We start from the raw sequence: 27,856 nt of genomic DNA, 5'->3' as shown, positions 1-27,856 counted from the left end.
AGAAAATAAACCTCCAATTCAAAGTTTAAGATGGTTTTTAATTATCCAACCCAAAACAGCCCCCGGTTGCACTCCGACGTCGTAAATTCAGTTTTTAAGGTGTTCTTTGAAAAACCAAGTTATACCTTGTTAAGTTAGCATATAATTAAGATATGTTACAGGTCTTGAAGTATTTTAAAAGTTAAGTTAGAAGGATCTATTTAGTTTGCGAACAAGTTTGAAATCATTCAAACTATGTTCTAGTTTATAAACTCTTATATATATAGCTTTAAATATATGAATTGAAAAAGAGTTGAAATAGAGTTTTTACCTCAAGTTTAAAATGTAAAGTTGCTGGAAAGAAGTAGTAAAATAAAAGTTGAGAGAGTTCTTGCAAGTGTGTGTGAAAATTGGAAGTAAAATTTGGAAAATGAATGTGTAAAAATGAGTTAGAAATGGTGCTTATTTATAGGCTTGAAAATTTGGTTTTTAGTGAAAATATCTAAGATAAGTTAAAATTTATTATGTCATGAATGACATATTATTCCAATAATTGAAGATTTCTATTGGTATATACCAATAGTAAATACTTCTAGAAGCTGTGTATAGTACCCTAGATATGCGTATAGGATTATTGAGGAAACGGAACGAGAATTCAAATATAACTATCTTTTGTAAATATACTTATATTGTTTTATGTATAAAAGCCCTTTAAAAATGATTAAATACATTACTTATACGATATATGTATAAACATTATAAATCATCAGTATTTATGTCAAATAACGTTACGTAGGTTATTGTTTTGAAAACTTAAGTTAGTAGTTTCAAAATATACTTATGACTTTTTGTTATTAATACAAAATAAGATATTAAAACATCCTTAGATCATGTTAAATATGTATGTATAATTATCATATATTGTATAGTTCGTGATATCATCGGTCAAACTAGACGGTCAAACGTTGTGTAAAAGTCTTTTCAAAAACATAAGTCTCAACAATTTGGATTGCTTATCATGTTGGTAAGGTTTAATTTATGTAAATATTAATCTCATAAGTATAGAACGATCGGAAAAGTGCGGGTCGTTACACATATATATACATATTTTTGAAGTTTGGTATATAACCCCACGTTCAAAAATTTATAAAATATAATATTTTTTTTGGAATACTTTATATCAATAAAATTAAAAATAATGATAACAAAATTTGTCGTCCTGCCCTCGGGTAAAGCAATTTCGGCTCAACGACCTAGTCTTTAACTCACGACGAATTTTAAATATCAAATTTTTAACTTAATGAAATAAAGTAAATTTTGTTTTTAAAATCACACAAAACTTAAAATTTAAAAAGCATATTAATTTAATATAAAACCTAAAAAACAAAAAAATTCAGAATGGAGGGAGAAAACTAGTTCTTTAGTGTCTGCTAGCGGAAAAGACCAATCGGATTCCATTCTCGGAACTACACGAGAACAAAACAACTAACTCTAGACTTCATTTTCTTTTTAGAACATTTGAATCTCCCCACACTTAGGTAGCTGTGGTGTCGAAATTGTGATTAACTTCATCGTCAATTTCTCTTGGTCCATAATCAACTTGCATATCTGTGACTTTTTCTTTAAGTCATTGGTCGGATTCCTGTGTAATATCCACAATTTCAACTAGTTTCGTCTTTTCTTTAGGCGATAGATTGGATACTAATCTGTTACATAACTTAAAGTTCCCCTTGGTTCTAGCATCGCGAATCCGTTTAATAAGTTTCTTCATTGAACTATTAATAACGGGATCATTTAATTTCGTATCAACAACGGGGTTCTTTGTTATCAGGTCATCATTAGGTGTTACTTCATTTTCCCCACACTTAGGCGTTTTATTATTGTTAAGCACTACCGTTGGAGTTGGTAAAACAACATGGTTCTTACCAATCGTTTTTGCTGGTTCAACGGTTTTGGTTGGTGGAGATTTAGACTTTCGAATCATAAAGGTGATCGATTTGTCACCACTACTAAGTGTCATTCTACCATTTCCTACATCAAATAACGCCCTGGTGGACGCAAAGAATGGTCGACCTAAAATTAGAGGAATGTTTGAGTCCTCTTCTATGTCAATGACAATGAATTCGACTAGAAAGGTTAAATTACCTACTTGAACGGGTAGGTTGTCAGCAATTCCAACTGGGTGTTTAATGGTTTGATCAAAGAGTCGAACACTCATATCCGTTGGAGTTAACTCACCTACTCCTAATCTCTTATATAATGAAAGAGGCATAACACTCACACTTGCACCTAAATCTGCTAGTGCATCATACATGACACAATTACTAAGTAGACAAGGAACAATAAATTCACCCGGATCACCTACTCTAGGTGGAGGTTTTGGTGAAACTGTCTTCACCGGGTTTACTTCTACGGTTTTTGTTTCTTGTACTTTCTTATTCTTTTTCTTTTTCTTCTTTACAGAAGTATCACAATCTTTATTACCTATCACTTGCTCATACTCAACTCCTTTTCTTGAAAACGGGATGGTGGTTTGTATGGTGCCACCACTGGCTTTACATACTCGGGTGGTGGTGGTGTTGTAACTTCTTCATTGTTACTCATATCTAAAACCTTCCCATCTTCTGGTGCTGGTTTTTCAGAGTTTGTTGACACCATATTAACATTCTCATTCCGAGGATTTACTTCAGTATTACTTGGTAGCTTTCCTTGTTCCCTCTCAATCATCATGCTAGCAAGCGTACCTACGTGTTTTTCTAGATTCAAAATGGAAGCTTGTTGAGTTCTAAATGACTGATCAAACCTCTCATTCGTTTGGGTTTGAGATGTAATAAATTGTGTTTGAGATTCCATTAGTTTTGCCATCATTTCTTCTAGATTTGGCTTTTTCTCTTCGGGTTGTTGTGGTGGTTTATACAAGCCAGGTCTTTGTTGATTGAAAGTGTTGTTTTGAGTTGGTGGGTTACTTGGACCTTGTTGGTTGTACGAGTTATGGTTGGGTCCATTTGGATTGTAAAGAATGTTTTGATTTCGATTAAAGTTTGGCTTTGGCGGTTGATAATTATTTTGATAATTATTTCCCGGCCTTTGGTTCATATAGGAAACATTCTCTCGTTGTTCCATCGTTGGTTCATTGTGACAATCTTTCGTTAAGTGCGGTCCACCGTATTGCGTGAATATCTTTATTCATCTTTTCCATTCTTCTTTCGAAAGCATCTATTTTTGCGGAAACGGAATCAAAGTCATGGCTAGAATCGGCTCTAGCCGCTTTAGATGATCGAAAGATATCTTTTTCTTGGTGCCACTCATGTGAGTGGGAGGCTGTGTTATCAATAATTTTGTAAGCTTCAGTTGCGGTTTTCTTCATAATGGAACCACCAGCTGTTATGTCGATGTCTTTTCTTGTAGCAACGTTGACACCTTGGTAGAATATTTGTACTATTTGATAAGTATCTAAACCATGTTGAGGACATCCTCTTAACATCCTTCTGAATCTTGTCCACGCCTCATATAATGTTTCATTTGGCTTTTGCGCGAATGTAACAATTTCTCCTTGAAGTCTTACGGCTTTGGATGCCGGAAAGAATTGTTTAAGAAATTTTTCAACTAAGACATCCCATGTGTCAATCGCCCCTTCAGGTAACGATTCTAACCAATCTTTGCCTTCTCCCTTTAAAGTCCAGGGAAACAACATGAGATAGATCTGTTCATCCTCAACTTCTCGGATTTTAAATAGAGTACAGATCCTATTAAAGGTTCGAAGATGTTCGTTTGGATCTTCCTTTGGTGTACCACTATATTGGCACTGATTAGTTACCATGTGTAGGATTTGTCCTTTGATTTCATAATCTGGCGCATTAACTTCTGGCTTAATAATGGCGTGACCTTGGCCCGTGCGTTTAGCTCTCATTCGATCTTCCATACCTAAAGGTTCCAGATTTTCCATGATTGAATTTGTTGAATACTAATCACTAAAAGATTCTGATTTAATGGTTTCTTCCTCAACAATCTCTGTTTGAATGATTGGTGGTTCCGGAGGAATGATTAGTGCATCAGGATCTCTGAATTGTCCCTGAGTATTCTCTGGATTCTCAATTGTGAGGTTGGTTTCAAAAATTGGATTATCGGAAATTTGAGTTGGAATACTTGGTCGACTTGATGACGATTCTAAAGAAAAATCAACGACGACAATATTTGCTAAATGTCTTGATCGAGTTACAGGTGGTGAACGTATGAAAGGTGGTGAACGTTTTGCTCGGTGCATTCACAGAATATCCTATTAGTTATAAAAATAAGAAAAACTTATATAAGTTGTCCAATTAATAGACTTTTCTGATTTTGCCCACGTTTCGAATAGCCAAAAGATGCAGCAGGAAGCCAGGACCCTTTAAATCGGAAGCCCACAACTTGCCACTAACAAATCCAACTATTACTACGAACCAGAAAAATGTCAACGTCTATTAACTTAACCGCTTAAATAATTTTTCTTTTCGCTTGGAGAATTAGATAAGAAGTAGAGAAAATTCTAAGTCCTAAAAACTAGAGCGTCGAAAAATAAGAAAGAAATAGATTGCGCGTCGAAAAACGTCGAAAAATAAAAAGGTCTAAAAATAGGCGTCGAAAAATAAAAATAAGAAAGTAGCACGAAAAACGGCGTCGCAAAATTCTAAAGCACCTAAATCTTAGTCTAAGGAATAAGCACTTAAGGAATTTTACGGCAAAGCCTAAAAATATCTAGAAATAAAAATAACTATGGCAAAAATCTTAGTATAGTGGTAAGTATTCCCGCCTGTCACGCGGGAGACCCGGGTTCGATCCCCGGCAGCGGTGCCAAAAACTTGATGTGTTGCACGGAGTGTACGAAATAGTTATATTTTTTAATACGGAATTGCGACGAAATTACACAAGATTTATTATTTTACGGATGAGATATACCAAAACTTTGCTACAATACTTATAGGCAGTGTACCTAATCGTAGAGTAGTGTAGTTTTTAGTAAGTCCGGTTCGTTCCACAGGGAGCTAGTGAAGTTTAACGCACACAAAAATATAAAAATATAATATATATATATATATATATATATATATATATATATATATATATATATATATATATATATATATATATATATATATATAGTAGTATTATTATTATTATTATAAAATGGGGTTTTTACCGTTTAATGACCGGTTTGTCGATTTTAAATAAAGCGTAAATACAAATGACAATAATTAAAGTGCGTAAAATAAATGACATAATTAAAATGACAGAAAATAAAATTGCGAGTAAATAAAATTACGATTAGAAAAACAATAAAACAATTATGCTTATTTAAACTTCCGTAACCATGATGTTTGACTGTTTGATTTTAATTAATTGTCCTGGGTTAATTGTCCTTTGTCCTGGTTTATTTGATACCCAAATGGTTTTTGTCCATAATAGTTCATCGGTCATAATTATAAAATGCTCGACAAATTAACCTTATTCTCGAAGTCAAATATTCCAACTAATTAGGTATTCGAACTGTAACAAGGTCTTAATACTTTGTTTAATGAATACACCAGGTTAACGACTGCGTGTAATCCAAGGTTTTAATTCTTTGTTAACAATTACACCAAGTGTCCTTAAATGTAATTCACCCCTGTTTTATTGGTCCATGAATATTAATTTATCCACTTGGCCATAGTGAATAATAAATTACCCAACCCGAATAATTAATTAAATGATTGTAAAGGATGTCGTATAAACGTCACTAAATAGGACATCCATAACCATTTTATTAATTATTAGATTAATTAATTTGAAGATAGGTTCGACAGAATCCCATGAGTTGTCGCTCAATTTTAGACAATACCCCCCATCTATTAATTGTCCATGGTCCAATGTCCACAGGTGTCGGTCTTTTGTCCATATCCTAATTATGGTCCAAAGTCCAATAGTCCCATCTTAATTTAGTCCAACATCACGATTACTTCGGTATTAAATAAGCATAATAATAACTTAGCTACTAGACATTAAATTAAAAAGGAAAGACATAGCTTACAGTGGTGATAAATTTTGTACCGTTATACGGACAGAGTTCTGACTTAAAACCCGTAAATTATTTGTACCATAACTAAATTATTATTAGTATTAAAATTAAAATTAAAATTTATAATATAAATATAAATATACGTTTACATATATTGAGAGAGAGATTGAATAGGGTGCCGAAAACAGAAAAACGCGTTGGGTTTTATTGGCAGGCTGGGCCAGACTAGCTCCGCGACTTGCGGCCCATTTGGCCTGCAAGCTCCGCGACTCGCGGGCAAAGGGAAAACAGGCTATCGTTTGTCCTATGCTTGCCGACATGAATTTAATATAAATATAAATATAAAATATAAATAATTAATATAATTATTTATATATTATATTATATTCTTGTGCATAGTAGACTCGTAATTTTTAGTCCGTTGCGTCGAGCGTTGTGAGTTGACTCATGTCCCGGTTCCGAATTTTCGAACGCCCTTGTGTACTATTTTATATCGTGTACTTTTCGTTTTGCAACTTGTACTCTTGTCATTTTGAGACGTTCCTTATCAATAATTTGAACCATTTGAGTTGTATTTTGTACATTTGAGCATTTTGGACCTTTTTGTCTTCAAATCTTCGTTTTCGCCTTTTGTCTTCGCACTTATTAAATATAAACGAATATTACTTGAAAATGGAACAATTGCAACTGAAAACTTGTCTTTCTTGGGGGATAATGCTATGAAATATATGTTCATTTTTAGTCTTATCAGTAGATAGATGATACATAAATATGTACTCCCTCCGTCAAATATTCATAGTCCACTATTCTTTTTCGGACTGTCTCAAATTAATAGTCCACTTCCATAAATAGATAAGAATAATACGGTAAAGTTCCATAACTTTTCCATACAAGACAAAACGAAAGTAAAAAGTAAGGGGTAAAACTATAAAGAAAAGAAAAAGTACACTGTAATGATAAGATTTCTTACACCGTGTGTTTTTTGTCTTTTGACTAAGGTTTACCACAACAACAACAACCCAGTACCACATAAGTGGTGTATGGGGGAGGTGAGATGTATACAATTCTTCCCCTATCAGAGAATAAAAACAAGTCATTTCTCCACCCAAAGTGAAACACTCTCAAAAGTAGAGAACGTCGTCTCTCTCTCTATTCGACGGATAAAGAGATTGTTTCCGAGTGGACCTCCGGCCAATAAGTAGGAAATTTAAAAAAAAAAATAGTAAATAAAATTGAGACGCCATGAAAATGGTAGAATCAAATTTCCATGGATTTTAAATACTGCATGAAATTCAATTTAGGCTCTAAACGGCAGTCAAGATGCAAATAAATCGACGCTTGCTGTTAACTCAAAAATAGAGCCAATTAAGGTTTACCATTGTAGCAATTGTAGCAATTGTATATGTATATATGTTTATTTACCTCCTCCATACCCTACATCCCGGGATTGGGTATTGTTATTGTTTATGTTTATATTGTAAAAGGTTTCGTTTGACTATTTGATGAACAAACTCTAAACTTTCGAAAACATTACCAGCATAATACTTCTCATCCCTAGAGAGTACTTCCTACATAGTTTGGACTTGGTCAAAATTTTCTATTAAAGTCAACCAAACTAAAATAAGATTTGAAAAGTCGACCGCACACTTCCTTCAGAAAGTGGGTGAATATTTACTCACTGAAAACATCGTGAAGGGACATATACTCGGTATTCATGTGATGCTAACCTTTCAGAATGATTGTAGATATGTAATAGCTCTTCCACAGATGACCTTGATCCCCTAACAACATTTATTGCTCCTGTGGCCATAATACCTACATGAAATTTTCATATTTCAAGTTTATTTATTGAGGTTTACAAAGTAAAAATCATACAATGAAAGTGGATTGGCTATAATCAAATAAAACACAAGCTTGTGAGAAAATAAAATCAAACAAGACCTTAGATATTGAGTTTATAGCAAACGGTTCAGGCTGTGTCGGTTTGAGTAACGGATCAAAACGGTTTAGGGTTGAAATGGGTCATGGGTCAAACATGTCAGATTTTTAAATGGTTCCAAATGGGCCAGGTTGGGTAATGATTCATGGGTCAAATGGGTCCAAACGGGTCATCTACATTTACATTTATAATTATGATTTACGTTTATATATACGGTTTGTGTATATAAGAAAATATTAAATAATATACATAATAAATAATAAATGATACAACCATGATTGCTTTCATAAATGTAATGAAACTTGTTATGTTCGACCCAATTTGACTCATTCAAAAGAACCATCAGACCTATCTGTATTTATTGAGCTTTAGGAATTAATACCCATTGGACCCATTCCATTAAATTTGGTACAGAACCCAATAAGTTAGAGGGAAACCCATTGAATCTTTTTTTTTTTTTTTTTGGTTTATATTGCCATGCCTAATTTCTCTCAAGACCAAATTGATCCGAGAGCTTTACCTAATTGACCCAATATTGAGAGTATGGGTCTAAATTGCCAAGTATAAGTTTATCACTACGAAAATGAATGCTATCTACCTTGATCAGCAATAAGCCACCGACAAGAATTGTCAGCAAAAAGTGCTAGCTTCTCACATGGCTTGATTCCAATAACTCTTAACCCCTCAGCGAAATCTAAAATATTTTGCTCCACCTGCAAATATCAAAATCACAAGTCACTTTTGTAAGTCATATTTCTAAGAGGCTCATGAGGATCATGACGTGGGTCCACCCATGCAAAAAGATAGGATAAGAGAGATATAGACCTGCTTATAAGTCATATTTGTAGGAGTGTCATGATGTGGGTCCACCAATGCAACACGATCACCATACTTTTTGGCTGAGGACCTCCAAATATCTGGAATTGTCTTGAACTCTGTAGTTAATCCATTATTTTCCGATAGTAACGGACTCTCAAGGAGTGGTGAATACTTTCGAATTTGCTTTTGTTCTGTCTACAAGTCAACATTATGAGGGACGGGTTATTAAAATTTTATCAATGTACGTGTTTTACTAAATCATCTTACTGTATTCTGGGCATATCAAATAATGACGTATACCTACTATTTCATAAATATTATTATACCAAATTCAAATAAGAATTAGTTAGAACATCAAAAAAGACGATCACAATCATCTCATATTACTTTTACAACTATAATGCATTAGCATTTGACACTTGTATCTACCATGCTTAGCGAAAATAATATGTTTTTCAAACTCTAACACCAGATATCTAAATTGATCAATGAACAATTTACTAACTACAACAAGATTAACCTTTTTTTCTTTTTTTTTGTACCAAATCCAGGTTGATATTAATTTTCATAAGAGACATGACATTTTTCCAATAAACAAAAAGCAACTAACTTTTTTGAGCTCTTCCCATCCCATTTGTTGTTAGCATTTAATGTTATTTTACTGAGGAAAAAAAAGGAATATTTTGCTCTAAATATGCTTATTCAATAAGAAAGAAATAAAAAAGCCTATAATTGTTACAGAGAATCCCAGATTTGTTTTAACCTGTCAAACTTCTAGTCTCAAGTCTTCAATATTTCTTAATTAAATTACCGATTTCCTAGTTTTCATATTAATGTTGGATTTTTTTTTTGAACGGCGATTTTTTTGGCATCAGTTGATCATTTATTTCAACGGCCCTCATCATTGCACGTATCTCACACGTTCGGACGGAAACCCGAACCCGATCGACGGTACCCGGGAACACATCAATTCGGGCACTGTTCCTGGGTAGAGCACTACAGGAAACAGGCTCATTTGAGGCGACCCGGATCGCCGCAAAAAGCAGTACGGATCGCCGCAAAAGACCTATTGCGGCGATGGTTCGTCGCAATAAGAACGACTCCTATGTTTCGCCTTTAAAAGTATTTGCGACGGTTAGTTGCGACGTGTTTTTGTGGGACCCACCTTGATTTAAAGAAAAGCAAAAAAGAAAATGAAAATGCAATTGCGGCGACCCTTTTGCGGCGAGGTGTTGGTGGGACCCACAACGTCGTTTAATGGCTGCACCAGTTGCGACAACTATTTGCGACGTCCATTCGCCGCAACTACACGTTTACGATTTGGTAAATTTACTCGCAATTGCGGCGAGGGGGTCGCCGCAAATGCACCAGTAGCTGAACTGGATTTTGCTGTTTTACAGCTTCCCGCCCGGTAAATCGGGCGTTTCTTCGCAACCTGTTTTTAACCGTCGGAAATCGCCGGATGGGGTTTGGTGGGAGAGATTGAGTAAAATGACGAAGTGACAAAAAGCAGAAACTTTATTTTTTCTCAGATGCCTTTTGCGGCGACCCTCGCCGCTATTGCTAAAGCGACGCCGCAAATGTGTTTTGGCGGTCCCCCGAAATTTCTTTGAGGGAAATTTGACTTTTGACGAAAATTTTGGATTTAGCTCAATTGCGGCGAGGATCGCCGCTAATAGTCGTCGTTTTTTGTATAATTTTTTTTTTAATTAAATGTTTAATTAACCAAAAAATATTAATGCTATTATTTGTTAATTAATAATATTTTATTTATCTAATTAAATATTTTATTTATTTAATTATGGTCATTAATGCTATCATCGTCATAGTCATCGTCATCGTCTTCGTCATCATCTTTGTCATCATCTTCGTCATCATCATCGTCATCATCATCGTCATCATCATCATCATCGCCATCATCATCGTCGTCGTCATCATCATCATTATCATGATCGTCATCATCTTCGTCATCATCATCATCATCGCCATCATCATCGTCGTCGTCATCATCATCGTCATCATCTTCATCATCATCTTTGTCATCATCATTGTCATCATCACCATCATCGCCATCATCATCGTCGTCGTCATCATCATCGTCATCATCTTCGTCATCATCGTCGTCATCATCATCGTCATCATCATCGTCATCATCATCATTATCATCATTGTCATCATCTTCGTCATCATCATTGTCATCATCATCATCATCGCCATCATCATCGTCGTCGTCATCATCATCGTCATCATCTTCGTCATCATCATTGTCATCATCATCATCTTCGTCATCATCGTCGTCATCGTATCATCATCAACACCAACATCATCATTAAATTGAGCCGTAATAATTTGGTGGGAAATTCTCGGCGGGAAAACATTTGGTGGGAATTTTTTGGCGGGAAAACAGATGATGACTTTTGTGCGGGAAAATTCTTCTATATAACTACCCCACTAATCACAACACTAGATGACTGCAACCATATGGCTGATAATTATCATTATGGTCCAGTGGAAACTTTGCCTGTGAAATTTTGTCGATCTTGTGGTTCAAAGATGGTTCTCAAAACTTGCTTGACTGATGAGTACCAGTACGGTCGACGATATTATGGTTGTGGTGGTAGGTTCGGCACCTTGATGTCTGAACTTTGTAGAAGGCGACAAATTTGGATTGATGCGCCCTGGTCTGAAAGGGCGCTTGAGGTGATACCAGAATTGTTAAGGTCAAAAAAAGATCTACAACGTTCACTCAAAACCGCAAAACGTCAAGCAAAAATGTTGAAAATGATGTTAATTTGTACTCTTGTAGCATTTGTGTCGTATTTCATTTTCAACAAACCGATGTAATCCCCTTTGGAAGTATTGTGTTGTAGTTTGTAGTTTCAGAAATAATTTCAGTTTCAAGTATTTCAGTTTCAGAATTAGTTTGTAGTTTTATAATTAATTTCAGTTTCTAGTATTTCAGTTTCTACTATTTCAATGCATCTTCATGGTTGATGCTGACGTCAGCCTTCCATCAATGATTTGAATATGTTTTGTTGTGTTATCGTTGTTTATTATCGTTGTTTAGCTTTCGTTGTAATTGTGTTTAATAATAACAATACACCATTACAATACACCGACACATGCATAACACTGTTACAATACACCGTTACATAACAACGTTACATTATACTATTACGTACACCGACACATAAACACCGTTACACTATGGCGGGAAAATTTTTGGGCGGGAAACATTTGTGCGGGAATTCTTGGTGCAGTGGCAGTTTGTGGATCTACTTAAAGAGTAGCCATACACACTCTTTTCATCCATATCTACCCATTCAAGTCTCTCTATCTTTATCTCTACAATCACACTATGAATCAACCAACAAATAATAGACCTATTAGTGAAGGTCGACAAGTCAGACTACAAGATTTTCCAGAGATCGATCGTGAATTCAGAAGAATGGTGAGACGACCCTACCTTAACCAAAAGGACGAATACAATAACATATGATTTCATTGCGAGGTATTGACCTCTATATTTTCAAAAACTGCATTCGTTTTTACAATACAAACCATAACTTTTATTTAAAAACCAAGGTTTTAACAACATAATAATGATTACCGCCTAGCGATAATCTTGGCCTTACAAACTTTACATGTAATGACAACAACACGATTTCCAACATATTTTACATTACAAATCTTCCGATATGCAGTTTTATTTTTGACACAAATATGCGAACTCCAAATCTTGCTTAAGTTCAACATGATGCAGTGGAAGCTTCTAGTTATCACCTGAGAATAGACATGCTTAAAACGTCAACATAAAGTTGGTGAGATATAGGTTTAATGCCGGCAGTGAATAATATAGACCACAAGATTTCATATTTATAAACATAAAAATATTCTAAGTGGTTGAGCACCTGGTAACCATACTTAACATTTAATCATCGTCACATATTCCCATCCATATAACATCATACACTATACCAGGTGTAATATAAAAACGAAGTACTGTGCAACCGTTTAGAACTGGTCGTCCAGCTCCGGTTGGGGTTGTCAGGCCCAATAGATCTATCAACAGGATTCGCGTTTACAATACCACATGTAAATTGTAGTTACCAAGCTACAGGGAAGTATGCCAAAACTCACCCCAACATAGAATTTATATTTTTGATCACTTGTGTCTATAACGTAAATCATAAAATGCATGTATTCTCATCCCGAAATATTTAGAGTTTAAAAGTGGGACTATATACTCACTTTTGTCTTGAAGATAATAACACGACTTGGTCTCCGATTGATATCACGAACCTAACCATATGTAATATATCAATATATTTTCTTTTTAAGTAACCGTTACATATATATATATATATATATATATATATATATATATATATATATATATATATATATATATATATATATATATATATATATATATATATATATATATATATATATATATATATATATACTTTTTATACTTTTCAATACTTTCTTAGTTCGTAGTTAGCAGTCCGATGTTAGTGGTTCACAATTAGTTGCTTAAATAAAATAAATAAAGACCCCATCGTATTCATATTGATCGGAATTAATCTTGACCCATGGTACCGTGTTGTCAAATGACGTATTGCGTACATAAAGTACCGGTGTTGTCAAATGACGTGTGGCGTACGTTCATGAGGTCTTATGATTAATCTTCTCGTGTTGTTTACGGGTGGTCCTGAAATATATAAAATTAAATCATGAGTAAATATATATGAAATATCATATTAATTAGGAAAGATATGATTTATTTAATTTTTCTCCAATTATTTTCGTTGTTAAACAAGCTTTGGACACCCGATCTTATTTTAGTCGTAGTTTCTTCGTTACAACTCCGTTTTTGTTGATTCAACTTGCCATCTCCTTGGATCGAGTCAAAATTTAAGAATATGAACTGTAAATACCATGGTTTATATTCGGGATCACAGGTTATAGTCCAAACTCTAGGTGAATCTTATGAAAGTAATCATTTTTGTCATAAAAACAACATTTAATGGTCATTTTTCTAAAAATACTTATACTTTGAATTAAACCATGAAATTTTTATGTGTTAACATATTCATAAGAAATATCATTTTTCCAGAACTTGAACTTCTAATTCAAAGTTCAAGATGGTTTTTAATTATCCAACCCAAAACAGCCCCCGGTTACACTCCGACGCCGTAGATTCAGTTTTAAGGTGTTCTTTGTAAAAACAAGTTGTATCTTGTTAAGTTGGCATATCATTATGATATATTACAGGTCTTGAAGTGTTTTAAAAGTTAAGTTAGAAGGATCTATTTAGTTTTGCAAACAAGTTTGAAATCATTCAAACTATGTTCTTGTTGTTAAAATTTTATATCACAAAATAAGATAGCTATATAAATATGAATCGAATAAAATTATGAACAAGGTTACTACCTCAAATTACTTGGACAAGATTGCTGTAAAAGATGAGTAAAATCCTAGAACCAAAAGAGTGGTGGAGTTGGATTAAAAGGTTGGAAGTAAACTTGTGTTCTTGGAAAGATTTTTGAAGTGTTCTTGGAAAGGTTTTCTTATGGTGATTAAGTGAAGTTTTTGAAGCTAGTTCTTCATGAGGATTTGCTGAGATTGTGAGGAACACCTAAAGTTCCTAAGAGTGTATTTTTGGTTAGAGAAAATGTGTAGTAAAAATGAAAATGGAATGGGGTATAAATGGTGGTGAAAAGATGTATAAATTTGTAATGTTGTGAAAAAATCTTGTAATATGCCAAATTGATTAATCATGCATGCTAAGATCCAAAATTTACTGACTCATGGCTGATAATAAAGTGATTGTGATGTGTATATACCAATAGTAATACGTATAGAAGCTGCGTACACTACGAGTACATATACTCTAGGTATACGTGTAGAAATTTTTAAGGAAATAGAACGAGGATTCAAATATAGCTATCTTTTGTAAATATACTTATATTGTTTTATGTATGTAAGCCCTTTAAAAGTGATAAAATACATATCTATACAATGCATGTATAAGTATTATAGGTTATAAGTATTTATGTCGAAGAACGTTACGTATTGTTATCGTTTTGAAAACTTAAGTTAGTAGTTCCAAAATATACTTATAACTCATTGTTATTAGTACCCAATGAGATGTTAAACATTCTTAGATCATGTTAAATATATATAAATACATATATATACACAAACGTATAATTATCGTATGTTATATAGTTCGTGATATCATCGGTCAAATTGGACGGTCAAATGTTGTGTAAAACTCTTTTCAAAAACATAAATCTCAACAATTTGGATTGCTTATCATGTTGGTAAGGTTTAATTTATGTAAATATTAATCTTATAAGTGTAAAACGATCGGAAAAATCCGGGTCGTTACATTACCTACCCGTTAAATAAATTTCGTCCCGAAATTTTAAAGTTGTACCTATTTTGCATCATTGGGAAACAAATGTGGATACTTTTGTTTCATCTGATCCTCTCGTTCCCAAGTAAACTCGGGACCCCTTCGAGCATTCCAACGAACCTTGACGATTGGTATGTTGCTCTGCTTGAGCTGTTTAACTTCACGGTCCATAATTTCGACTGGTTCTTCTATGAATTGCAGTTTCTCGTTGACTTGGATTTCTTCAAGAGGAATGGTGAGATCTTCCTTTGCAAGACATTTCTTAAGGTTTGAGACATGGAACGTATTATGTACTCCGGCGAGTTGTTGCGGTAATTCGAGTCGATAAGCTACCGGTCCAATACGTTCAATGATCTTGAACGGACCTACATGCCTTGGGTTCAATTTACCCCTTTTACCGAAACGTATTACACCTTTCCAAGGTGACACCTTTAGCATAACCATGTCACTGATCTGAAACTCTAATTGTTTCCTTCGGACATCGGCGTAGCTCTTTTGGCGACTACGGGCTGTTTTCAATCTTTCTTTAATTTGTACAATCTTCTCAGTAGTTTCATGTATGATCTCGGGACCAGTTAATTGTCGATCTCCTACTTCATTCCAACAGATAGGGGATCTACACTTCCTTCCATACAGTGCTTCAAATGGTGCAGCTTTAATGCTCTCGTGATAACTGTTATTATACGAGAATTCCGCTAATGGTAGATACTTATCCCATCCGTTCCCAAAATCGATCACACATGCCCTGAGCATGTCTTCAAGAGTCTGAATTATTCTTTCACTTTGCCCGTCAGTTTGTGGATGATATGCGGTGCTCATATCCAGACGAGTTCCCAGTGCCTCCTGTAGTGATTGCCAGAACTTTGATGTAAATCTACTATCACGATCAGATATAATGGAAATAGGTATTCCATGCCTTGAAACAATTTCCTTTATATATAATCGTAATAGTTTCTCCATTCTATCGGTTTCTTTTATAGGCAAGATATGTGCAGATTTGGTGAGACGATCAACTATGACCCAAATGGTGTCATAACCCCAAGCAGTCTTAGGTAACTTTGTGATGAAATCCATAGTAATACCGTCCCATTTCCATTCTGGGATTTATGGTTGTTGAAGTAACCCTGACGGCTTCTGATGTTCTGCTTTAACTTTGGAACAAGTTAAACATTACCCAACATATGTTGCAACGTCTGTCTTCAGATTAGGCCACCAATAATGCGTCTTAAGATCTTGATACATTTTTACAACTCCAGGATGTATCGAATATCTTGTCTTATGTGCCTCATTTAATATTAACTTTCTTAATCCACCCAACTTCGGTACCCAAATACGGTTTGCGAAATATCGAATTCCGTCTTCCCGTATAACGAGTTGCTTCTCATACTTCTTCATTACTTCATTTCCTATGTTTTCTTTAGTGAGAGCTTCTCGTTGAGCCTCTTTGATTTGTGAGTTGAGATTCATACGAATTTTTATGTTCATTGCTCGTACTCGAATTGGTTCCCGTTCCTTTCTGCTTAAAGCGTCGGCCACCACGTTTGCCTTCCCGGGATGATAGCGAATTTCACAATCATAGTCGTTTATCAGCTCAACCCACCTACGTTGTCTCATATTTAGCTGTTTCTGATCAAAAATATGTTGAAAGCTTTTATGATCCGTAAACACAGTGCATTTAACTCCATATAAGTAGTGTCTCCATATCTTTAACGCAAACACTACTGCTCCCAATTCTAGATCATGCGTCGTATAATTCCGCTCGTGAATCTTCAACTGCCGAGATGCGTATGCTATAACCTTCTTCCGTTGCATAAGGACGCAACCAAAACCTTGTCGCGAAGCGTCACAATAAATCTCAAAATCCTCGTTCCCTTCTGGTAACGATAAAATAGGCGCTGTAGTCAACTTCTTCTTCAGTAATTGGAATGCATTCTCCTGCTCAGAAGTCCATTCATACTTCTTCCCTTTTTGCGTTAACGCTGTCAACGGCTTAGCTATTCGGGAGAAATCTTGAATAAACCTTCTATAATAACCAGCTAACCCCAAAAATTGGCGTATCTGCGTTGGTGTCTTAGGAGTCTCCCATTTTTCGATGGCCTCAATTTTTGCTGGATCAACCTGAATTCCCTTGCTACTAACAACGTGGCCAAGAAATTGCACTTCTTTCAACCAAAAAGCACACTTAGAAAATTTGGCATATAGCTGTTCTTTTCTTAACAACTCTAATATCAACCTTAAATGCTGTTCATGCTCTTGTTCACTTTTAGAATAGATAAGAATATCGTCAATGAAAACAATAACAAACTTATCTAAATACGGACTACAAACTCGATTCATGAGGTCCATGAATACAGCTGGCGCATTTGTCAATCCAAACGGCATGACTAAAAACTCATAATGACCATAACGTGTCCGAAAAGCTGTTTTCGGAATGTCTTCTTCTTTGACACGTAACTGATGATAGCCCGATCTTAAGTCGATTTTCGAGTAAACACATGATCCTTGTAATTGATCAAATAAGTCATCAATTCTCGGTAATGGATACCGATTCTTGATAGTTAACTTATTTAATTCACGATAATCTATACACATCCTAAAAGATCCATCTTTCTTTTTAACAAATAAGATTGGAGCTCCCCACGGTGAAGTACTTGGTCGTATGAATCCACGGTCCAGTAATTCTTTTAACTGACTCTGAAGTTCTTTTAACTCGGACGGTGTAAGTCTACATGGAGCACGAGCAACCGGTGCAGCACCTGGTACAAGATCTATTTGAAATTCTACAGACCTAAAAGGAGGTAGTCCCGGTAATTCTTCCGGAAATACATCGGGAAAATCTCTTACTACATTTACATCGTTAATATTCTTCCCCTTTTGTTCAACTTTCTTTACATGTGCTAGGATGGCATAACATCCCTTTTCTAGGCACTTTCGAGCTTTCAAACAGCTAATGAGATTCAAGTTTGAGTTACCTTTATCTCCGTAAATCATTATCATTGATTTATCTTTTCGAGGAATGCGAATTGCCTTTTCAGCACACACAACTTCAACTCCTACTTTGGACATCCAATCCATACCGACAATTATATCAAAACTTCCCAATTCAACAGGTATCAAATCGATCTTAAAGGTTTCTCCGGCTATCTCTATTTCACACTCACGACAGATTTTATCGGCTCTTAATAACTTACCATTAGCTAATTCAATTAAGTACATAGAATCCAATGGTAATGATAAGCAATTTAACTTAGTGTAAAAGTCTTTATTCATGTAACTTCTATCGGCACCTGTATCGAATATAATAGATGCTGTTAAATTATTAACAGAAAACGTACCCGTAACCAACTTCGGGTCTTCTCGTGCGGCTCTAGTATTGACATTAAACACCCTTCCACGAGCAGGTTCATCCTTCTTTTCTGCATTCGGGCAATGAGTTTTGATATGTTCTGGCTTTCCACATCCATAACAAATAACGTTGGCTAACGTGGTTCCATTTGCGTTAGTGGGAGTTTTAATATTTCTCACGACAGGAATCCAACAATCCTTAGCATGATGACCCTTTCAGTGGCAGTTGTTGCACTCAATACTGCAAAAGCCTGTGTGATGTTTGCGACACCTATTACAATAAGGTGGTTGTCTCGTGTATCTAGCGTCAGTCCCACTACCCGCACCTTGTACCATTTATGGTTTCTTGTTGGATTGTTGATGGTGACCTCGATTATGATTACCTTCCCACTTTCTTTTGTTTTCCGATGTCTTAACATCGGTATTCTTATCCAGAATAATCTGGTCCATTAATTCATTTGCCATAGTAATGGCTTCATGAATAGTCTTAGGTTTTGATGCTGTAACATTTGCCTTGACATTTCTAGGCAAACCATCTTTGTACAATTCAATCTTCCGTTCTTCGGTTGGTACCAATTCGGGACATAGCAAAGCTAATTCCATGAATCGCTGATTGTAATTGGTGAGTTCAGTACCAACAACTTTCAGACTTCGTAATTCAGCTTCCAATTTCCTAACCTCATTCCTTGGACAATACTCGTTGGTTAGCATTGTTTTGAATTCCTCCCATGGAGTATCATAAGCTACATCTCCTCCTACAGCCTTCACATAGTTTTTCCACCACATGAGTGCACTATCTTGTAAAGTGCATGATGCATACTTGGTCATGTCCTTCTCAACACAACCACTGATTTTAAACACGGACTCCATCTTTTCGATCCACCGGGTTAAACCGATTGGTCCTTCTGTTCCACTGAATGATGAAGGCTTGCAACCTTGAAAAGTCTTGTAAGTGCATCCTACACGAGAATTTGGGTTAACTGCAGCAGCTCTTGCAGCCTCGACTCATAACATTCTGTCATTCACTCGTTGATTTATGAGTTCCTCGACTTCTTGTTCCGTCATTCGGTTCACTCGCGCCATTTTCTTCTATAAGAATGAAAAAAATAATAATTATTTACATGGAATATTTTAGATGTAGTATGTAATTACAGTACATCGCAACTTATTAATAATATGAAGCAGTTATTATTATAAAAGCCTTTTCTTCTTATTAGCGTTTTATAATTATATCTGGGGTAGTACCTACCTGTTGAGTCCCCAAAATAATTAAGGATTTAATTATGACAAAACAATAATTATTTGCACTAAAGTGTTATGTGCAGCCAGCACAAGTTTGTTTATGTATAGTCAGCTAATATAGCTGTGTCGAGTGTTTAGTATGCTGCTTAGTCTATCAGCACAAGGTAGAAATGTATTCTTCGAATCAGCACAGGATGTGCACCCAGCAAATCAAGAATATCAAGTGACTCAGCATATGAAGGACCAGTAAGTCTGGATATCAGCATACAACACAAGACAGCCATGCTCCATTACAAGCATGGTAGTTTCCCAGAGTGGTCTACATCAACGCACTATTCAACAGAAGTCGAAGACAAAGTTGAACAGAAAAGGACAGGAGTCGGCGGCTGACAAGTGACCTTACAAGACCACGTGGGAATGCAGAAGTGGAACGCATGTGCAGACATGTGTTATACTTTATTCATACCTAGGAAACACAACATTCCATTTGTTTAAATCAAATGGTAGTGCCAAACCGAATTGGTGTGTTCCTGCAAATAGCTACCTAAGAGGAAAGAAGGAGAGCACGCCTTCTGACACAATTGTCCCCACAAGTACAAGGCATCCAATGTACTAGTGGACAATAGATTAATTACACGGTTAATAGAACTACTATATATATTGTTGTATCCACTATTGTAAAAACTAGTGGTGTGGGTTTATCTGTTAGAGTCCAAACCGTGTAATAGCTTTAGTTTATCTCTTAGCTATAATCTAGGTAATCTGTATCAACCAACTATCATTTCCGCCAAGGATAGTTGTGATTCTTTCTGATTTAATCAATAAAGAATAACCGTTGAAAATTACCTGTGACTCTATCTTATTTACTACAGAATACTAAACGTGTTTAACTGACTAGTTAATTAAGAAAAGAATTGTATTCACCCCCCCTCTACAATACTCCTGTTGTTATTAAGGGACCAACAACTGGTATCAGAGCTTCAGTCTTGATAATTAATATCTTGGATCTGAATTCTCTTATGGCTTCGTATTCAAACTCAGCTTACCTTGAGAATGGCTCGTCTAACAGACCACCTAAGTTTGATGAAGATGAGTATGAAACCTGGAAGGCAAGGTTCATGCTCCATCTTGAGTCTGTGGATTCACTCATGCCTGGAATTGCCAAAGATGGCCCTTTCGTTCCCACTGAGACAGTTGGTAGTGCACCAGCAACAGCTGACACTCCTGCCATCCCTGGCAGAGAGGTTATTCTCACTCCCTCTAGATGGGATGATGAGGATAAACGTCGAGTTGGTCTTGACCCTAAAATCAGAACCCTGTTAGCCATAACTTTGCCTAACCCACTGTTCAAACTGATCAAGGGAAAAGAAAATGCTAAGCTTATGCTTGACTACCTAGATGTCACCTATGAGGGTATGGGAGAAGTTAGGCAGAACAGGATGATTGCCCTTAAAAGAGAATATGAAATGTTCTTTGCCTATAAGAATGAAACCCTTAAGCAAACCTTCATTAGGTTTAACTCTTTGATAGCATACCTGACCACTTTAAATGTGACCTACACTGAATTTGAACAAGTGAACAAATTCATTGATGCACTGCCATGTAAATGGAAACCTGTTACTGACCCATTAAGAACCACACAGACCCTAAAGAACTTTAACCTGTCTTCTCTCTACAGTTCCCTTTGGAATCATGAGAAGGCAGAAGCCAAGTTTGAACTTAACATGAAAGAAAACTTTAGGTCTGCCCCCACCACTTCAAAATCATCTAAAAATGTTGATGCTGCTGCTAAATGGAAGAAAGCTCAAAAAGCTTTACTGGTTCAAAAGTTACTGGCAGAACAAGAGTCAGCTGATAGTGTTGAGGAAAGTGGTACTGGGTCTGAAGAAAGCAGTACAGATGAAAGTGATGTAGAAGGGTTTGCTGAAGGTATGGCTCTGCTGGCTAGGCAATTCAAAAGGTTCAATCGTAGAAGAACCAGCAAGTCATACAAAGGGAGCAAAAAGCCAAATGCTAGGTACAACAGCAAGTCAGTCAAGGGTCCTAAATCTGAGTGCTTTAATTGTGGGAAGGTTGGACATTTTGCTGCTGAATGCATGTCCAAGAAACCTTCCACGTCACATGCTAACTCTTTCTCAAAAGCTGATAAGTACAAAAACAAGTACAAAGCTATGAAAGCTCAGATGAAGGAAAGTGCAAAGACTGACAAGAAGGGTAAACAGCCAGAAAAGGTTCTAGTTGCTGAACATCATGACTGGGATGAAGCCAGCACGTCCTCATCTTCTGATTGTGATACTGATGATGATGGTGCTGGTTATGCTACTGGTAAAAAGCTGTGTTTGATGGCCAAAGAGGTCGAGGAGTCTGATGAGGATGATGGTGGTAGTACGTTTTTGGCTGATATGAGGGAAGCTGATCAAAACAGAGATTCTCCTCAATGGAAAACTGAAATGATGTATAAGGTTGATAATTTTCGAACTTATACTGATGATGAAAAAGCTGAAATGTTTGACTACCTAAGAATTGATTTATGCAGAAGCTGCAAACGTGAAGAGAGTTTGAAATCTAATAACAAATCTTTAAATGAAAAACTCAAAGGCAAAAATGATGAAATTAAGATCTTAAAAGATACAATTTCCAAACTTGAAAAACAAAACTTTGCTTTAGAAACTCTTCACGTTGAGGCAGCAGAAGTCAAGACCCAGCTGGACAATCTCAAAAGAGTTGTTGCTTCATGGTGCACATCTGCTCAACGCACAGCTAAATGTGTTAACGAGCAGGTGCCTGCCCAAGTTCAAGCCTTCTTTGCTGGTGACTATGCTGCTGCTGCTGCTATTGCAGAAGTTACTTTCATGGACCCGATTCTTGAAACTGATCCTGAAGCTGTCTTGCCAAATACTTTTGCCAAGATAGTTGAAGGTAAAAAGGTTGTGACAAACAAATTTGTTAGACCTACTGTGTCCCCACCACCTGCCATGAAAGAAATTTTGGAGGATGAAGTTAGAGCAAGAGAAGCTAGTAACTCAATTGATGAGACTACTGACCCCTCAAGCATCCACTACATGACTCCGAAAGAAAGACGTATTAAAAGGGAAATCACTGAAAACAATTTGAGAAAAGTTAAACCAACTGATTCCCCTTCGTGTTCGAGTTCTACCAGTGCTAAGCCAGCTGATGACCAATCTACTGGTCACCCAGTAGCTGCAGACAAGCCAGTGAAACAAAATACTGGCAAATCCAAGGCAGCAGTTAAGATACCTACTGGTTCATCAGCATCAGAAGACAAGCCAGCAACTTCCCACGCTAACTTGTCAAATGATAAAGGAAAGACAGTTCGCCATGGTCATGGTACTGGTTCCAAAAGGAAAGCTGCCCATAAGGGAAAAGCAAAAATTGACTCGACTGATGAGCTGTCTATCACTGAGATAATGACAGCCAAGCTTGACCAGCTAATTGAGGCAGTAACCAAAAGTCAACCCGATCCTACTGCCCCTATTAGATCTATGCATGACCAGCCACAAAAGCCAAAAGTGAGAAAATGCTACAAATGTGGCAGCAAAGCTCACTTGGCTAACCAGTGTACTCAAACCCAAACCCCATCTGCTGCTTCTTCTAGCAAGCCAGTAGAAAAGAAGAAGTCATCAAAGGTGACTCCTTCAGAACCCATCCTTGGATGGGTTTCCAAAAAGAACTAATCTCTAAGTTATTGTGCAGGGCATTCAAAACAAGCAAATCTGGTATCTCGATAGTGGTTGTTCGAGACATATGACCGGAAGTAAGTCCCTGCTGATGGACTATCAGGAAAAGGATGGTCCAGTTGTTTCGTATGGAGATAATTCGTTGGGTTACACAAAGGGTTATGGTACTTTGACAAATGGGAATGTCACGTTCTCAAATGTTGCGTATGTAGTTGGGCTTAAACATAACTTACTCAGCATAAGCCAACTGACAAGCAAGAATAAGATAGTCCAATTCAGAAAGAAAATTGGTACTATTTTTGATAAGACAGGGAAGCCACTGCTGACTGCAAAACGTCATGAAAACATGTATCAAATTGACATGAACACAGCAGTCACAACAACTGATACTTGTTTCTATTCGAAGGCAGCAGACAACCTGAAGTGGTTATGGCACAAGAGACTCTCACATCTCAACTTCAAAGATATTCACAAATTATCCAGTAGAAGTTTGGTGTCTGGGCTACCCACAATGTCTTATGTGAAGGACAGATTGTGTCCTGGTTGTGAAAAGGGGAAACATCACCATGCCTCGTTCAAATCAAAGAAAATCTCATCTGTTGAGAAACCATTTCACTTACTTCATATGGATCTTTTTGGTCCAGTGAATGTGGCCAGCTGTAGTGGGAAGAAGTATACACTGGTTATTGTTGATGAATACTCGAGATACACTTGGGTGTTCTTTTTGAGGCAAAAGAGTGAAGCTGCTGATGAAATCATCAATTTTATCAAAAGAATGGAGCTTTTGAATGGGCAACTGGTGAAGCAACTAAGAAGTGATCATGGTACAGAATTCAGAAATGCTACATTAGAAGAATTTTGTGCTGACAAAGGTATTTCCCAAAATTTCTCTGCTGTGAGAACACCTCAGCAAAATGGTGTTGCAGAAAGAAGAAACAGAACTCTCATTGAAGCAGCAAGATCTATGTTGGCTGAGTCTGGGTTGAAGAATTCCTACTGGGCAGAAGCTGTGAATACTGCCTGTTTTACCCAGAATAGATCTCTTATTGTGAAAAGACATCAGAAAACTGCTTATGAAGTTCTCAAAGGAAGAAGACCCTCAATTTCATTTCTTCATGTATTTGGCACTCCCTGTTACATTCTAAATAATAGGGATCAGGTGGGCAAATTCGATGCTAAAGCTGATGAAGGTATATTCCTTGGATATTCCAACATGTCAAAGGCATATAGGGTCTACAACAAAAGAAGGGGTTGTTTTGAAGAATCCATTAATGTTACATTCGATGAAACTGCCTCTGCTTCATCTACTGATCGTGAAGATGAAGTGTTACTGTTTGAAGAGCCTACTCAGCAAGCTCTTGATGATGAAGAGCCAGCAGCACAACCCTCACCAATCCATGCTGCTGGGTTCTCTGATGATGAAATGGAACATTCTGTTCCATCTGTGTCTAAACCAAGTGGACCTACTGGTTCTACTGAAGTGCTGCAACTTGAGCCTAGGTCTGCTGGTTCTGAGAGATCACAAGCTGGTACTGATTCTACTAATATTGATCAGCAATCTTCTGTTGCTGCTCACTCATCTGAACCAGCTGATGATCAAGATGCTGTGTGTTCTACAACCAGCTCACCTGTTCATAACACCAAATGGACAAGGGAGCATCCGATTGAGCAGATTATTGGTAATCTTGCGAGTGGTGTTAAAACACGGAGGCATGCAACCAGCAACTTTTGTATGCATGTTAATTTTGTGTCTACCATTGAGCCCACGTGTCCTGAGGAAGCACTTCAAGATCCTAGCTGGGTTGGTTCAATACAAGAAGAAATTACTCAGTTTGATAGGAACAAAGTGTGGACATTGGTACCTGAACCTGAGGATAAGACAAAGAAGATCATTGGTACTAAGTGGGTGTTTAAAAACAAGATGGATGAAGATGGTGTCGTTATCAGAAACAAAGCAAGATTGGTTGCTCAAGGGTTTAGACAGGAAGAAGGATTGGATTATGGGGAAACTTATGCACCAGTGGCTAGGATGGAAGCTATCAGATTGTTCTTAGCATATGCTGCTAGGATGAACTTTAGAGTATTTCAGATGGATGTTAAATCTGCATTTCTGAATGGGAAGCTGCAAGAAGAAGTTTATGTCAAACAGCCTCCTGGTTTTGTAAGCAGTAAATATCCAGACCATGTCTACAAGTTAGACAAAGCTCTTTATGGCCTTAAACAGGCTCCAAGAGCATGGTATGAAACACTTCATGTGTATCTCACTGGTATAGGTTTTAAAGTTGGAACAATTGATACCACTCTATTCTCAAAAGAGATAGATGGTGATCTCTTGTTGGTACAGATATATGTGGATGATATTATTTATGGTTCTAAAAATGAAAAACATTGTCAAGATTTTTCAAAACGTATGTCAAAGGCATATGAAATGAGTTTACAAAGAGATCTGCAATACTTTTTAGGATTGCAGATCAAACAACTTGATGATGGAATATTCATAAGTCAAGATAAATATATCAAAGATATGTTAAAGAAATTTGGTCTGACCTGTTTAAAAGACATAGGGACTCCAATGGCAGCATCCATTAAAATAGATGCTGATCCAAATGGTGAACCAGTCAATATCACTGAATATAGAGGTATGATTGGATCCCTACTTTATCTCACAGCCAGCAGACCAGATATTATGTTCGCCACATGTCTCTGTGCCAGATATCAAGCTGATCCTAAAGAGTCACACTTGCTGGCAGTAAAAAGAATATTCAGATACCTAAAAGGTACTGCTAAACGTGGTCTTTGGTATCCCAAAGACCAGGATTTTGAACTAATTGGGTATTCAGATGCTGACTTTGCAGGGTGTAAAATAGACAGGAAAAGTACTACTGGTGGTTGCCAGTTACTGGGTAGTAGGCTTGTCAGCTGGACAAGCAAAATGCAAAATACTGTGTCCACATCTACTGCTGAGGCAGAATATGTCTCTGCTGGTAGTTGTACTGCTCAAGTACTGTAGATGCAAAGCCAGCTAAAGGACTATGGTGTTCATGTTACAAAAACTCCAATCTACTGTGACAACACCAGTGCAATTGCTATCACCAACAATCCTGTGATGCACTCAAGGACTAAGTACATCGATGTTCGGTATCATTTCATAAGGGATCATGTTCAAAAGGGTGATGTTGAGTTACATTTTATTTCTACATACCAGCAATTAGCAGACCTATTTACAAAGCCATTAGATGAGAAACGTTTTAACTATCTAATCTCTGAGCTGGGTATGCTTGAACTTTAAATAAAAGACAACTTTTGTTGGTGTGCTGGCTCTACAACGTGTAGGGCAAACCAGTAAGTCACATTTATTTACTTACTGCCTACATGTCAAACAACCAGCACAGCAAGGTCTTTTATATTTTGGTTACTTAAATGTCTTCAATGAAATAATAAATAACTCTCCAAATTTAATGATTCCTTAAAACTGGAAACTCATTTACTTCCAATGATTTAAATTAAATCCATGACATATTAAATGTAACAAAAGTATTTTGTATTTAATACAAAAATTATTTTTGAGGTTTTAAATCAATTTGTTTGAAATGAAATCTGATGCATTTAATGCTAAATGGGAGGAATGAGTGTTTAAGCCGTATAAATGTCATGTCAACAGTCTGTCTCCCCTTGAAAACGTGCCAGTCTGTCACATCTGCCCACGCGCCTGCAGATGACAGTAATTCTCTCTCTCCTGCACTTTTTCACCCAATCACAACAGATAAAAGTGTGTTTCATCTTACATAATAACCTTCGGTTATTCATTTTTCAAAACACACACACTTTTACTCTCAAAACTTTTTCAATCTTCAATCTTCAAATCTTCATCCTACACTCATCAATGGCAGAACAACAACAGCAATCACCACGTGCTGCAAGCCAGCAAGAGGAACAACAGCAACAACAACCTCAAACAGTCGAACCACAACAGCAACCACAACCTGCCCCACAACCGACACCGGCACCGGAGGAACCGGTGGTTCAAGAACACGTCGTTCAAGGACCACTGTTCAATCTCCACCCCAACCTGATTAGGGCTCCCAATGCACCTGATCACTCACTGATTCGCCTATCTAGAGGCAATGCTGCACATGCCCTCTCTATCCCCAAATCGAAGGTTAACAAAGGGTATGAGGCCCTCATCGAATACATCCGTCAATCACCTCTGGCAAGAGCCATCACCGGTGTACCTTCCCGATTCTATGCTGCCTGTTTGGCACGATTTTGGTATACTGCCACTGTTGCCACCACTCCCGGCAACGTTCCATGTATTCGTGGCATGGTGACTGAAACCCTAAATTGCTCTGTCACCGTCGAAGCTATTAGACGTGCCC

At 36.6% G+C, this 27,856-nt stretch overlaps 1 non-coding gene and 1 pseudogene across 1 annotated transcript; one reads left to right on the top strand and one right to left on the bottom strand.

The window, feature by feature from the left end:
• Window positions 1-27,856, bottom strand: part of LOC139875582 (probable acyl-activating enzyme 16, chloroplastic) — an 88,178-nt pseudogene that overhangs the window by 45,721 nt on the left and 14,601 nt on the right.
• LOC139879023 (small nucleolar RNA R71) lies at window positions 3,435-3,541 on the top strand. The gene has a single exon (XR_011769879.1). It is a non-coding gene; the product is annotated as a small nucleolar RNA R71 (small nucleolar RNA).

This window comes from Rutidosis leptorrhynchoides, chromosome 11 (assembly GCF_046630445.1).
Source record: "Rutidosis leptorrhynchoides isolate AG116_Rl617_1_P2 chromosome 11, CSIRO_AGI_Rlap_v1, whole genome shotgun sequence".
Lineage (NCBI taxonomy): Eukaryota > Viridiplantae > Streptophyta > Magnoliopsida > Asterales > Asteraceae > Rutidosis > Rutidosis leptorrhynchoides.
Note: the sequence above shows the minus strand (reverse complement) of the source record. Positions and strands in the feature narration are given on the sequence as shown.